The sequence below is a fragment of the Myiozetetes cayanensis genome, unplaced genomic scaffold (assembly GCF_022539395.1).
Source record: "Myiozetetes cayanensis isolate MyiCay16 unplaced genomic scaffold, myiCay2020 scf9, whole genome shotgun sequence".
In the NCBI taxonomy this organism is placed as follows: domain Eukaryota; kingdom Metazoa; phylum Chordata; class Aves; order Passeriformes; family Tyrannidae; genus Myiozetetes; species Myiozetetes cayanensis.
This window is the reverse complement of record NW_026088185.1, coordinates 27,764,104-27,776,873: the sequence shown is the minus strand read 5'-3', so window position 1 is coordinate 27,776,873 and position 12,770 is coordinate 27,764,104. Positions and strand designations below refer to the sequence as shown.

At 45.5% G+C, this 12,770-nt stretch overlaps 1 protein-coding gene across 4 annotated transcripts in view; it reads left to right on the top strand.

The window, feature by feature from the left end:
- The first annotated feature begins 2,614 nt into the window (after positions 1-2,614).
- The window catches only part of SEMA5B (semaphorin 5B), a 271,728-nt gene continuing 261,572 nt past the window's right edge, over positions 2,615-12,770 (top strand). The window contains exon 1 of one of the 4 annotated variants that reach the window (XM_050339628.1): positions 2,615-3,080. The gene's annotated coding sequence lies outside the window, so the exon portion shown is untranslated. Of the gene's footprint in view, positions 3,115-12,770 lie in introns of all 4 variants that reach the window. The other 3 variants (XM_050339629.1, XM_050339626.1, XM_050339627.1) reach the window with 3 other exon arrangements.

The window sequence follows — 12,770 nt, the reverse complement described above, 5'->3', positions numbered from 1 at the left end:
GGCCGAGCGGGAAAGGGAAGGCTTCACTGTCTCAAACCGCGCTTTGCGCTGGCCAGAATCTGCCCGCAGGCATCGCCGCGTCCCTCCGTCCCGCAGAAAGGGCTTTTCTCCAGCAGCGGTGGCTCTGGACAAGAGGTGCAGTTCAACACCTCGGCGGGCAACTGTGATGAGTCTTGCCAAGAGCTCGGCCTCTGTGCCAAGCCCAGAACAGGAACCCGGTACATCCTCTTCCCTACTGAGGCTTAGGATTTGGAGACTGGGAACAAATTGTTTGATATAGATCACTTCACATGCAACACGCTGACTTTTCCCGTGACATTTGTCTCTTTTTTCAAAACATCGGAACTGTACCACTTCACGTCACAAGCCCTTAACTAAAAGGAGTTGAGTAGTTTCCCTGTCAGGCCAGTGATTTTGCAGACATCATGCTGTGAAATGGCATTATAGTGTCAAGACCTGACTGTCCATGGAAATATTACAAAACTTTTATTTATGTGTACATTTTATTTGTGAGTCTTTGAGCAATGCAGACACACACATGACCAGCAGAACTATTCCCCGTTTCAGGGAGGAAACAGCAATACAGTAGTAGGAAAATGCTAGAAGATTTTAGGACAAACATTATTTTTTCTTTAATAGAAAAGTGCTATCTGTTATGTCTTCAAATGTTGACAGACACTGGGGAAAAAAGAATCAGTTTATGTGGTCTTATGCTCCTTATTGTTCTATGCTCAGGGCCTCATCTGGAAGTCTTAGGAGGAAGAAAGGTTGAGCTGTCTTCAGGAAATTACGTGTGCAGTTGTGGCATTTGGTGAGGTGTTTTATCCCTAATGTTTAGATAACAAAATGACCCGCTCTACAGTAAAACTGAAAAAGAAGGCAAATAGTGCCCAAGGACAGAGTGCAACCCTTCACTGTGTTCTGCTCTGACCATCAGGATTGTTGAACATCATTATTTAAAATTCAGTTCACTAAACTGAAAAATATCATCCCATATATTAAGGAAATGAAGGAGCAGTTATTTACTATTCACTTGTAAATTAAGACAATACTCTAAGAAGATGCTATCACTAAAAACTCAGCTAGAGAGTAGGCATTTACTCAGTTTTAGGAAAGATGAGGATGAAAAAAGAGGCAAAGATGTCATGTCACTGTGCATGGGGCAGTTTGCTCAGCACCTTCCAGACTATACCTGACTAGAGCCTTATCCCAGAGTTTGAGTTTTGAGCAGAATATGTAGCCACGCCGCAATTATTTTGTATCCGTTACCTGTCATACACTTTCCAGTGTGAGTTTTAAAAATGGAAAACAGATAAAAAATGTTATGCATATAAATAATGTACTGAGTGTTTTATACAAGGCATATCTAAAAATGCATTACTGCATGAGTGGATGTAGTGATATAGTTCCTTGATTAAGGAAGAACTGAGAAATTAAGAACAGGCAAATAATTACATATTGTATAATGATCATTTCAGCAGATCTATACTGTTACTTCTCTGAGGCATGAATTGGGAGCACACCCACTGCCACCACAATTGGCTGTCATGGCATAGATAAGCCATCATACAATTACACTGTTTTTATATAGCTATAACATACTGTCAACATGAATGACAGGATCACTTTACAGAAGGAAAAAATCCCAGTCTCATTATATACACACACATACATATGCAACGGCAGCAATGCAGGCCATTCTGTCTGGGGATTCAGCTGATAAATAACCGAGGCTCTTATCTGGCGATTTTTAAATGTCACCAGACCAGCCTAGATGTGTTTTTATCCCTTGACTGCCGGGCTGCCTGTCCATCAGCAGTCACCATCCTATGGTTTTATGCGGTTGCCGCTGACGGCGTACAGACGCTGTGCATCACCGCGGGGACAGCGCGGCACATCAGCCACTCGCAAAAACACGTTTGATGCAGCCCCCCGGCCTCGCCGCGATCCCCCCGCGCGGCCCCCGGGCAGCGGCAGGGCCGCGGAGGGGCGGCGCTGCTTCTCCCGAGCGCTTCGTTTTCCGCCGTTGTCTGCGCTTCGGCGTGAGAAAACCTTCGCTTCCCTCCCCGGGTTCATCTCGACCCCATTCACCCCCGGCGAGCAAGGGGACATCGCGGCGGGGAGACGCGGTCACAGCTCCGGGCCCGGGCGAGGGGCGCACTCACGGACAGGGACCGCGCTCCGCTCCGGGCTCGTTGCGAGCCCCAGCTGGGCGGCGTGTCCAGGCACGACAGTCCGGAGCTCGGGAGCCCGGAGCTCGGCTGGGGTGTCCGCTAAACCACTGCGACCCCAGCGCGGCGTCTTCCCTGCGCCCCACTCCCATCCCAGCCACAGCAACGCAGCCGGCCCTGCCCCTTCCAGCAGGGAGGGAAGAGGCTGGATTTAAATACAAACATCGCTCCGCCGCTGGTTCTTATTCTCGCTCTCGGCTAGTGCCTCTCCTCGATCCTCAGCCCTCCCTACGGCGGCGGCACTTGAACCTGCCAGCCTGAAAAGTGCGCCATCCCCCACCCCCGACCTCCTCCCCTCCGGGCCAGCCTCGCCGCCCCCCCTCCGCAGGGGTCCGGCCGCGGAGCCGTCGTGTTCCCGAGACCCCCCGCCGGCCCTGGGAGGCCGGCTGCGAGCAGCGGGGAGGGCGGCGAGGGCGATTCGCTTGCTAAGAAATGCCCTGCTGAACTTTGAATATATTAGTTGACATCAGTACGAGTTGGGGCTGCCAGCCTCTAGCTCCCTCCTCCTTCCCTACCTCCTCCTCCTCCGCCTCCTCCTCCTCCCCTCGGTCTCCGATGGAAAGAGTTGAAGCCGTGCTGATAGGAGCCGCCTGGAAGAGACAGCGGAGCGCCCGGGAGGACTTCGGTCCCAACTCCGGCCGCGCCGCGGGGACGCTGCCCGCCGCCGCTCGCATGGCCCGGGGCGGCACTCCCTGAGCGCCGGGCTGGGCAGAGCCGCCGCTCCTCTCCCCTGCTCGCCCCGAGCCGAGCCGAGCCCAGCCGCGCCGAGCCGAGCCCAGCCCTTCCGAGCCGATCCCAGCCGCGCCGCGGCTGCCCCCGCTGCTGCGGCAGCCGGAGCGCGATGTGCCGGTGAGCCCCGCACCGGGAGCCCCGCGGCCGCCCCGTAAGCGCAGCCGGCGGGCCGGGGGGCGGGCGGCGGGCCGGGCCGGGGGGCGCGCAAACTTCCCAACTTGGCGGGGTCGGGGCGAGCGGGCGGCGCTGGGAAGGGGATCCGGGAAGGTGGGAACCCCCGGGCTGCTGTGCGTCTTCGCCGCCCCCGGCGCAGCGCCCGGTGATGGGGGGCCGTGGCTGTGTTTGTGCCCGGCGCTCGGTGCGCCGTCCCCCTACCCGCCGTGGGCTGGGGAGCCAAAGGGGCTTTTTTCCTTTTTGGTCACTGTGTTCGCAGTCCGGCAGCGCTGGAGAGCACGCTAGCTCGGAGGTGGCAGTGGAGGTGTTTTTTTCCCTCTTTCTCTCCCCGCCGTCTCCCCAGCTCTTCCTAAACCCGCTGATGGGGGCTGTGGCGAGAGCGAAGGGGTGCAGTGGTGGGCAGCCGGGTAGCCTAGACGGAGGGATATTAATGATTTATTTTTTTTTCACATGGTAATTTGTCTTTGTGGTTGGGGTGGCCCATTAAATTTCAGCTCACGTCCTGATGGAGATCAAAAGCGAAGGGGAGAGGGAGAGGGAAGCAGAGAGCCTTGTGCGGCTCCTTAGCTCCGTGCATTGTTAGAAACTTATGGGGAGTGTGTGTGGGGGTAGGATTTCCAGAAACAACCTTTGTCGATCCAGCTCCAACACCCACATCAAAAGTTGGAGACCTGTATTTTTCAGTACTACCATCTGCTCCCCCGTGCTGCCCAGGAGCACGCTTACTGTTACGCCTCAGAGGAAACAAACAAAAGGTGTGCTTGCCAAGTCGTTCCTGAACCTGCCTGTTCATGGGCTTTTAGGTGGAGTGTAAGTATAGAGCAGTATCTCTGTCCTAAAGGTTCACTGTCCTCTGTTGGCTCAGTTTAGACTCTTAGATAATTTCCTGTCCTTAAAAAAGGTCTCCAAACATGGTAGATGCCAGGTCGTGTTCTGGGGTTTTTCCTCATTTATTTATTTATTTATTTTGTGAGGTTTTATATTTGTTTTCTTTTTTTTTTTTTTTTTTTCCCCCTTGAACTATTTATGTATGGCTATATCGGCTTGGGATCATAGTAAAGTTTTATTTTTTGTTGTGTAAATGTTCCCTCTCATTACAGAAAATACTTCTTTTCCTAAATTATAGTCTGAGCTGCAAGAGGTTAGCTCTCTTTGCCTCTGGATGGGTTCAGTGGTAGGCTGAGACCCCAAGACGACTGCACTGCACACAAAATAGAAACCAAGTAAGCTAAAAGTTATAATGGGCTTTGATTCTTTTTGCTTGTTGAGATTAGTAGAGATCCTGGGTGAGTGAAGGCAAGGAGGAGGAGTGAGAGTAGCTGGAACAAGCTACTCATACAGAAAAATGCTCTCTTAATTATGTGTGTGGTTTGTAAGCACCCAAGGGAGAAAACTGGTCATAACTGCAGAGAAGGTGGCAAAGGAAAAGAAAAATCCTGATGATATGTAACCAGATTTTTAACAGAGATTTCATTTTTTAACAGCCACTTGAATAATCCATATCTTTAATTTTTTCTCCCTTCTGAACTAAAACTTTTCTGCTCAGATTGGATTGGATGATAAGTAGGCTCTGCACTAGGCGGGCTATAGTAGAGGATCTCTGCATTTTATGTTATGCCTCTTGTGTTTTCAGTGAAGTGGAGGCAAGTTCTCCTGTTTTTCTCCCTATCTTGCTTTCCTTCCTCAAAGAGGCTAAGTTTTTGTCCTGCCCTGCCAGGGACATGTTAATCCTGAAGTGATGGTGGGGAGAGAGATCCTGCCATTCAGAATATAGATATTGGCTTTGTCCATCCCCCAGCCTGTTAGGCTGATGGAATTGGCAGTGGTTGCCCTCGGTGACCTCCCTCCCTTCCTGCAAAGAGCTGGGGCAACCAGGGAGGAGAAAATGTGCAAACTCCAGCAAGCAAAAAGCACAACCCCAGGGGACAAAAGGCTTGAACAGAGAGATGTAGGGGATGAAGGGCTGTGTAGAAAATGACTTTTAACAAGGTGGCCTCAATCAATTCACATCAGCTGGGATAGATGGCATGAGTTCAGTAAGCAATGTGTGTAGCCCAACAGAAACTTGATACAAGTGGTGCCACAGGATTTTAGTTGCTTTGCAGTAAGATGAAACAAGTGTTCAGAAAAAATGGCTTTGGTCGTCCAGCATGCTTGCCCTTTATTCTCCAGGCAGAACGCTGACCTGGGGGAACGTACACCCCGACTATAAACTCTTTGCTTTTTACCTTGTAGTCAGTTATAAAAGTCCTGCTTGACTTGGGCTGAGACTTGATAGGGCCCAGTTAAAGGGAACGTTCCTGGAGAGCAGGCTCACTCTGTGGTATTAAAACATGGTTTGAACCATAGATTTCTGTTTTAGTCAGGATGAATAATCATGCGAGCAGACATACTAGGGTTAAATAAGACCATCTGCGTGAATGTATCTTCCTGAAAACAAATAGATGCCAGGCAAAGTTTCAGTGTGCAGTCGGGGCTGTTGCCTTGCTGTTCGGCAAAAGGGGGCAGCATCAAACAGTGCCACGGAGCGATCCGCCGCTGCTGCCTCCCTGCCTCGAGCGCTGGTGTGTGCTCTGCCGACCGGGATCTGGGAATTTAGGGTGTTATCCAGTAGCCCTTATTCAGGTGATTCCTTGTAAAGACATCAGAGAGGTTAATTGACTGTCTAGAAGATGCAGGATCTAAGCTGTAATTGTTTTACTTTGTGGTTGCATCACTTCCATATGCTGGGGAACTCTTGGAAATTAAGGACAATGCTGTGTGATTGCAAAGCCACTTTTGTTCACATTTAGAAGGCTGACAGCAGTAACCTTACCCTGTTCTTACTGTACTGATTTTAGGGAGAGCATGATGAAGCCCTAGCTTTGGATTGCTCTTGGTATAAATGTCTTCCAAGGAATTGTCATCACTGTTTTCCATAGTAGGAAAACAAAACATTTTCTTCTACAAATTTAACTTTCTTTGAGAACTCATTTGTTTCCAGCCTAGAGAAATATATTGATCCAGCGTATTAAAAAATGAGTTTAGAATGCATTTAAAAGCCTTTTCACCTTTCATTTATCTACATGCCTGGAATTATTAGATTAGCATTTCTTAGTTCATTTTTTATTGAAAAACGTAGGTAATTTTACCAAGGGTCTGTCATTGGAGAGCCAGGCACTGGACTCCAGCTTTGTCAGGTCTCCCAAGTGTTGCTCACTGCCTTCATGGCAAGAACTGCAGCAGTAAGTGCAGACTCCCCAAGAGAGAGGGGAGTAAGGAGTGGTGAGGAATAAGGAGTCAGTTGTCACAATGTGAAGATGTTCCACTGCTGGGGTAGTGCTGAGATACAGAGTTTAGGTGCAGTCCTGTGTGAAGTCTGCAAGTGAATTTGCCTTGCAGATCATACCCACCAGATCATTTCTGGTGTAAAACTGGAAAAGGGCAATTTAATTATCTGCAGACAGTGGTGGAGGCAATTCAGAACAGTTCTCTTGCAGTGAAATTCATTGGTGTTCGTGGTGCAGCAGGTGTGTAAGTTACAAGCCACACTAAGATTGCAAAGTCGGTCTTAAGTGATGGACTTAACCTTTTTATAGACTGAGTACTGTGAAGGTGAACTGCTACTATTTTGCTTTGGATTCTTGTGATTTAGTCCAGGAGAATAAATGTGGAGTTTTGCACTATCCCTGCTGTGCCTTGAAATGAGCTGTGTCCAAGTATGTGTTGTTGTTTCTGAGATTCTTTGTTATTGTTACCCTTTTTCTTTTTAAGGAGACAAAAATCAACTCATCCAAAGCAGTAAAGATGAGATAGTGTTATTGGAGGGGTTGTTTCTCTGTTTTTTTACCCCATGGACTGCTGACTTGTCCAGTGTGTCCAGTGCCAGGACTCATCCCATCTCTGTCCATGGTGGCAATTTTCACCAGTTTCAGTGGGAGCTGAGTATGAGACACAACACATGAACAGCTATTTGAGTCTGCATCTTGTGTGGACAGTGCCTTGTTTACTGGAGATTATTTTTCAAGCACAGATAACCTCAGTATTTATTTCACTCCTCATTGTTGTCGAAAAAAACCCCACAAATCCTGCCTAACAGCAGTTATTCCTTACCCCAGGCACTAACCGTGTGAGCAAAGTGCAGCAGAACTCCAACAGAACAACAGTGACTTTCAGTACTCAGGGTCTCCTTGAGCACTCAGGGTCTCCTTGACTACAGCGCTGCAACTCCCAAAATTGACTCTGCTTCAGCATTTATATCAAGCACAAACTTTTAAGGTCCACAAAAAATCAAAGTGATTTTCTAAAGATGGGCGTATCAGTAGCAGCACTCCAGAAGTGTTACTGTTATCAAATATGCATCTACAAACCAAGCGGGTTTGTTTTGTTTCAGAATGTACTAAGTCTGGGAGGTAATTTGCATGTGAAGAGGATGTTACCAAGTTACAAAGTATGACTCTGAACTGGTGACAGGGCTATTCAAGTGGTTATAATTAAACATATACCAAAGCACTGTCCTGGTTAAGAACTGGTGTGGCTTTATTTCCTTTTTAGGAAGCTTTAAATGAGACCACAAGTAAACATGCTGATTACTAGTTTTAATCCCCAAATCAATTGTGAACACCTTGGGAGTTTATAAATTGCATGTGTAATTTCGTTGGTTTTCAGTAAGGGGTCATTTGCGGAGAGAGCACAGAGTATTTTCTTCCCAGGAGCTGCTGTGAAGGAGCTTGATCTTACAAGGTGCTGCGTGCTCTTCATTCTTGTTAATGCGTCTCCGGGAAACAGCACCCTGCATGACCAGACCCTGATAAACACAAACTGTAGCAGTGTCTGACCTCTGTGGTCACCAGCTTTGTTGAGCAGGCGAAATGCTTATGGGCTTGTTAGTATATGTAACATGCTCCCTATCAGGTCGTTGCTGGAAGCCAAGTAAATTGCAGAGTGCCTGTTCCAAAGGTTTGACTTTATCCATGGCGCAGCAACACATGACCAGGCGGGATGTAGCAACCTGCAGAGAAGAACCGTAGTCATCAGTTTTATTTCTGCCAAATATTGTGCTGCACTCAAAAGCTTCATCATAACTTCAAACCCATGAGGCAAACCCATTCCGTAATTGGGAATATCACGTGAGGATCTGGTGATGCCAAATGGATCCTCCAGTAGCCTTGAACCGTCTGGGCTATGGAGGACATACCCTGATGCTGGATATGCTCAGATGTTAAGCAGAGATGCTGTCTGCAGTCCTGCAGAACAGCCCAGCTAAGTCCTATGTAGGTGATCTATAAGCCATTTGCAGTTTAAGGGTTTGTGGCTTCTGAAGTTTGTATATTTTGCAGATTGCTTGTGCCATAGTCTTCAAAAACTGTTAGCTTTCAAGACAAGCAGATGGCTTTAACAAAATATATTTGTTGGCACCTGGAACAGGTGGATCTGGAATCAATTTATGCAGAGTAATTTTTTCCACACCCCTTTCGGAATAATTTCATACCCTGGAGCCACCTAAGGTGCTTATTATGTAGCCAATAGGGAACAGCTTCTGTCTGACTACATAAGATTTTACACATCTTTTATAGCTAATGCCTACATTGAAATGCAAAATTTAGTGCTGGGAGTGCATGTGAATTTGTGAAACTCCCTGGAGAAAATGTGGGTGCGTGTATCAGTGAATGAATTATGCTTCTCCATAGACAGAGAGAGCTTTTTTTAGTGGTAACAAATGTCCTGTGTTCAGTGTTTGTCATTTTAAAAGCAGTATTTTTCATTTCAAGTGCAAACCTTGTGCAAACCTTGTGCAGGTTACTGAGTGAGAATGAAAAAATAGCTTCAACTTTATTTGAAAGGATAACAGAATGAAAATTTCTTATGTGGTATGGAAGTGTCCTGACTCAGAGATCAAACTGGTGGTTCCAAAATATGGCTGTGACAGTTATGACTAGTTCCGAGGGAAAGGAGCAGAGCCTGCCTGTCTTATCGAGGGGAAGGAAACAAACTTCAAGACCTTGGCCACATCCTCATTCTTGCAGCAGAATCGGGGCCAACAAGCTTACCCAGCTGTGTGGATTCATAGCAACTTCAAAGAGGTTTTGAGTGGGTGCTGTGGAACCATCTGCACAACTCAGAGGGAGGATTAGGAACTAAATCTGGGAACACTTTGGGGCCAGCCTCTTAAGTGAAGAGAAGGCTGACTGTGAATGGTCTGTTGGGCAGGTTTAATTGCTTTGCTGTGTTGCTTGGCCACGTGGAAGTTGTTTAGCTTGCTGTTTCAGCAAAAGGTTGCTTATTTATCTCCTATGATGCTGATTTACAACACATCAAAGATTAGGAAAAAAAATAAGGCAAGAAAGGGAAGGGTAGGAACTTCCCTCTGGATAACTCAGTTTGACAGGATAATATAGTAAATTCAGGAACTAGAAAGAGATGCTTTTTTGGAGTCTGTGTGTATAACACATGGAAGGAAAAATTGGCCAAGTCTCAAAAGTTTGTTAGAGTGATTACAGATCCCGCTGCCCTGCCTCACGTTCCTTTCTCTGCTCTCCCTTCCTGATTGAAGATGATGGTCTGCCAGAAGGAGGTTTTCAAACACGTGGTTTGGACAGGGCAATCAGTCTATATTTATAAAACACTTAATAATTCACTCTCTGACCTTTTTGGGGTCTGCTCCACATATGAAGGGCATTTTCATTAGAAACACAAAGCTGAGACTCAGTGTCTCCCTGTGTCCAGTGTGCTCCTCCAGTCTAAGACAGCTTAGTTGTTAGTTGTAATTGCAGCTTGTAAACACCTACTTAAAAGAAAACAGGGGGAAAAAATATCATTAATGACTTGTGGTAGGATAAAGATACATACTTACTCAACGTGAGCAAAATGGGACTATGCACTGTAACTATCCGGTGTTCCAATACTGACGAAGGATGAATAGTATATATTACGAAAAAATTCCACAGTTCCTGCTTTGTGAGGATAATCAAGTGATACAGTAGTACAACTTACCCTTATTTCTGTTTTAACATCCATGCTCAGCAGTCAGAGCTCTCAGGGAGAGAAACTGAGGCATAAAAGGACTATGGCCTGGAGAACTTTATACTCCTCTGTTAAAGATATCATGAAACATAATGATGCAGAAGGTGCTGAGTAAGGTTGCCAGTGACTGAAATCAGTACAAATTAAACTTTGAGATCTGTGAAAAGTCTGGTCTTATGTGACTTGCTCAAGGTCATAGAGTGTGTCAGTGGCAGAGGAAAGGTTACAACCCCTAAAAACACTTACTCACATACTTAATTCTATATATGTAGCTAAAACCTCTGAATGAAATGTTTCATCTCATTGCTTTTCTGCATCAGAGCCCTAGACTTGTGCCTTGCAAGGCTGTGCATTTATCTGGCCTTGCTAGACACTGCCAGTAGGTGCAGTGATCATGCAAATCCTTTACTCATCTAAACAGTTCAGTCCAAGTTAGTGTGACTACAGTTTGAGGAAAAAAGTACCCTGATTGCATGTGTATACAGTTGTTCCCATCATTTTTAAGATGAACTAGGGATCATTCCTATATTTTGTGTTTTTATAGGCACACCAGACATGCATCTATATAGATTGAAATAAAACAAAAGTAAGTTATTAACATCTTTAAAATTTAACGTTTCCCCCCTTTAAACAACAGAAATCATTCCCAAGACAGTAATTTACTCGATACTTTCTGTATTTGTCTAGGACTGTATGTCAGGAATACAAAACATGATTTTGCTAATGCTATGTGTTCCCTCTAATGAGTCTTTGAAATATTAAACCAACTTATATTTGGAATGAGCTTTGCACACCTCCTTGTCTGTGGTTGCTTTGCAAATCCAGGCTTCACTGTTTTGCCTCAGAGAATTATGAGTTTATTATACTTCTGGAATGCTAATAGCACTTTGTTTTTCCCCTTAATTTCTTCTTCATATTTATTTATCGATTCTTCATTTGAGCACAGTTTTGCAGATAATGATGTTACTACTGAGAATAGCTGGTGTGAGTTAATTTTAAGAAGTCTGAAGTTACAATGCCATCCTTTTTCGCCAAGAATTTCTCTGCAAAGTTCATAAGCTAAGGCATCCAAAATGCTAAATTAGTTAAGACAACTGGATAAGAATATTCCCAGTGCTGTACTTCATTCCTGGTTTCATAAAGACAAAGTGCATCAAGGCTGACAAACCTAAATTTAATTTTTCATTGAAAACTCATTGACAGATTTGTGGATGAGGTACTTTGGGGAAGCAGCTTTTTCTGTGGTCACTTGGTCTTTACTCAAATGAAGATCATTGACTTGTAAGAGAGCACATGTGAGCAGGGTTTTTTAGCACTTTATCCCTTAGTTTACATTTTACTTTTGATTCCTGGGATTCTTCCTCATCTGGTCCCTCTTCCCACAGTGGTGCAAAGTAACTCCAGAAAGATGCTTCCAGTAATTTTATCTGCCTTACCCGAAGGCACAGAGCTTCCCTGAGCTGATTCATGTTCAAGCGGGTCAACTGTTCTACACAAACATACAATTTCGATATAAATATTTATGAAGGAAGAGAACATCCTACAATTCTTGGCAAAGTGTTTAAAATTCAGCAGCCTTTGCAGTTATGTTGCCTCTTAGTTGCTTGGTTGCAAGGTTCTTGGTCTGTTATGTTCTTATCCAGAGAGGAGAGCATCATATTTTCTTGCTGTGGAAGTACTTGTGGATTGCAGTCAAGTCATCTCTTAATTTCTCTATGATATTTCCATATGATACTGGATTTTTCATTGCTTTTTCAATACTTATTGCCTGATGGCTCTTCTCTGAACACTTTCTAAGGATGCTACTGGTCAAAGAAGACAGTAGTACTGACACCTGCAAAGCTTTGGGAGAACTGGAACAGCAGAGATTGCAGAGCAAAACTGAGCAGATAGACAGCAGGAGATAAGGACTATGAAGTTGCATGGCAGAAAATAGGGGTAGTGGTTCAGGAAGCTTTTGGCATGGGGGAGCCTAGTGTGTTATATTCCTGGTGAGGAATTGCAGTAGCTATAGTGGCAAAAGGCAACAGCAGGTTTTTACTGGCAGGGGACGATGGCTGGGAACTGGGTAGGGACTGCAGCAGCAGCAGTGCTTGTAAATCAGAGCAGTGTTGTATCAGGGTAGCTCTCTGCAGGGAAATGTCAGAACATCTGTCTGCACTTTGCCTGGCCATAACCAGACTCTCTCTTTCACTCAGGAGCACTGCGATGCAGGCAGAGAGAAAAGAGACACTTTAAACTAACTGAGGGCAGAGTTCAGGTAGAATTTCTAGTGAGGAAGACACTAGTGCAAGATCTGAGCCTGCAGAATCAAACTCACTTTTGTAATCTGTACAAGTCCATGAAGGTGTTACTAATTTCAGTGAAACAACCTGTGGATAAGATTTTACTGGCCTGAGTTCTTGATTACTAACATGAGGCAAACATGCTTAAACTATTTCCAAAAGTTACACTAGTGTGTGGTTGAGCTGCACTAACCTTAACTGTGATACTTGTGGTTTGAGAGGACAAGAATCTTCCCATAAGTAGTGCAATTTCTGTTTTTATTTTGGAAAGATGTTATCATTTAATGAAAACTCTGTTTTCTGGCAGCCTACTCTGCTCTCCGTTTACAAAGCTCTCAAAGGCTTG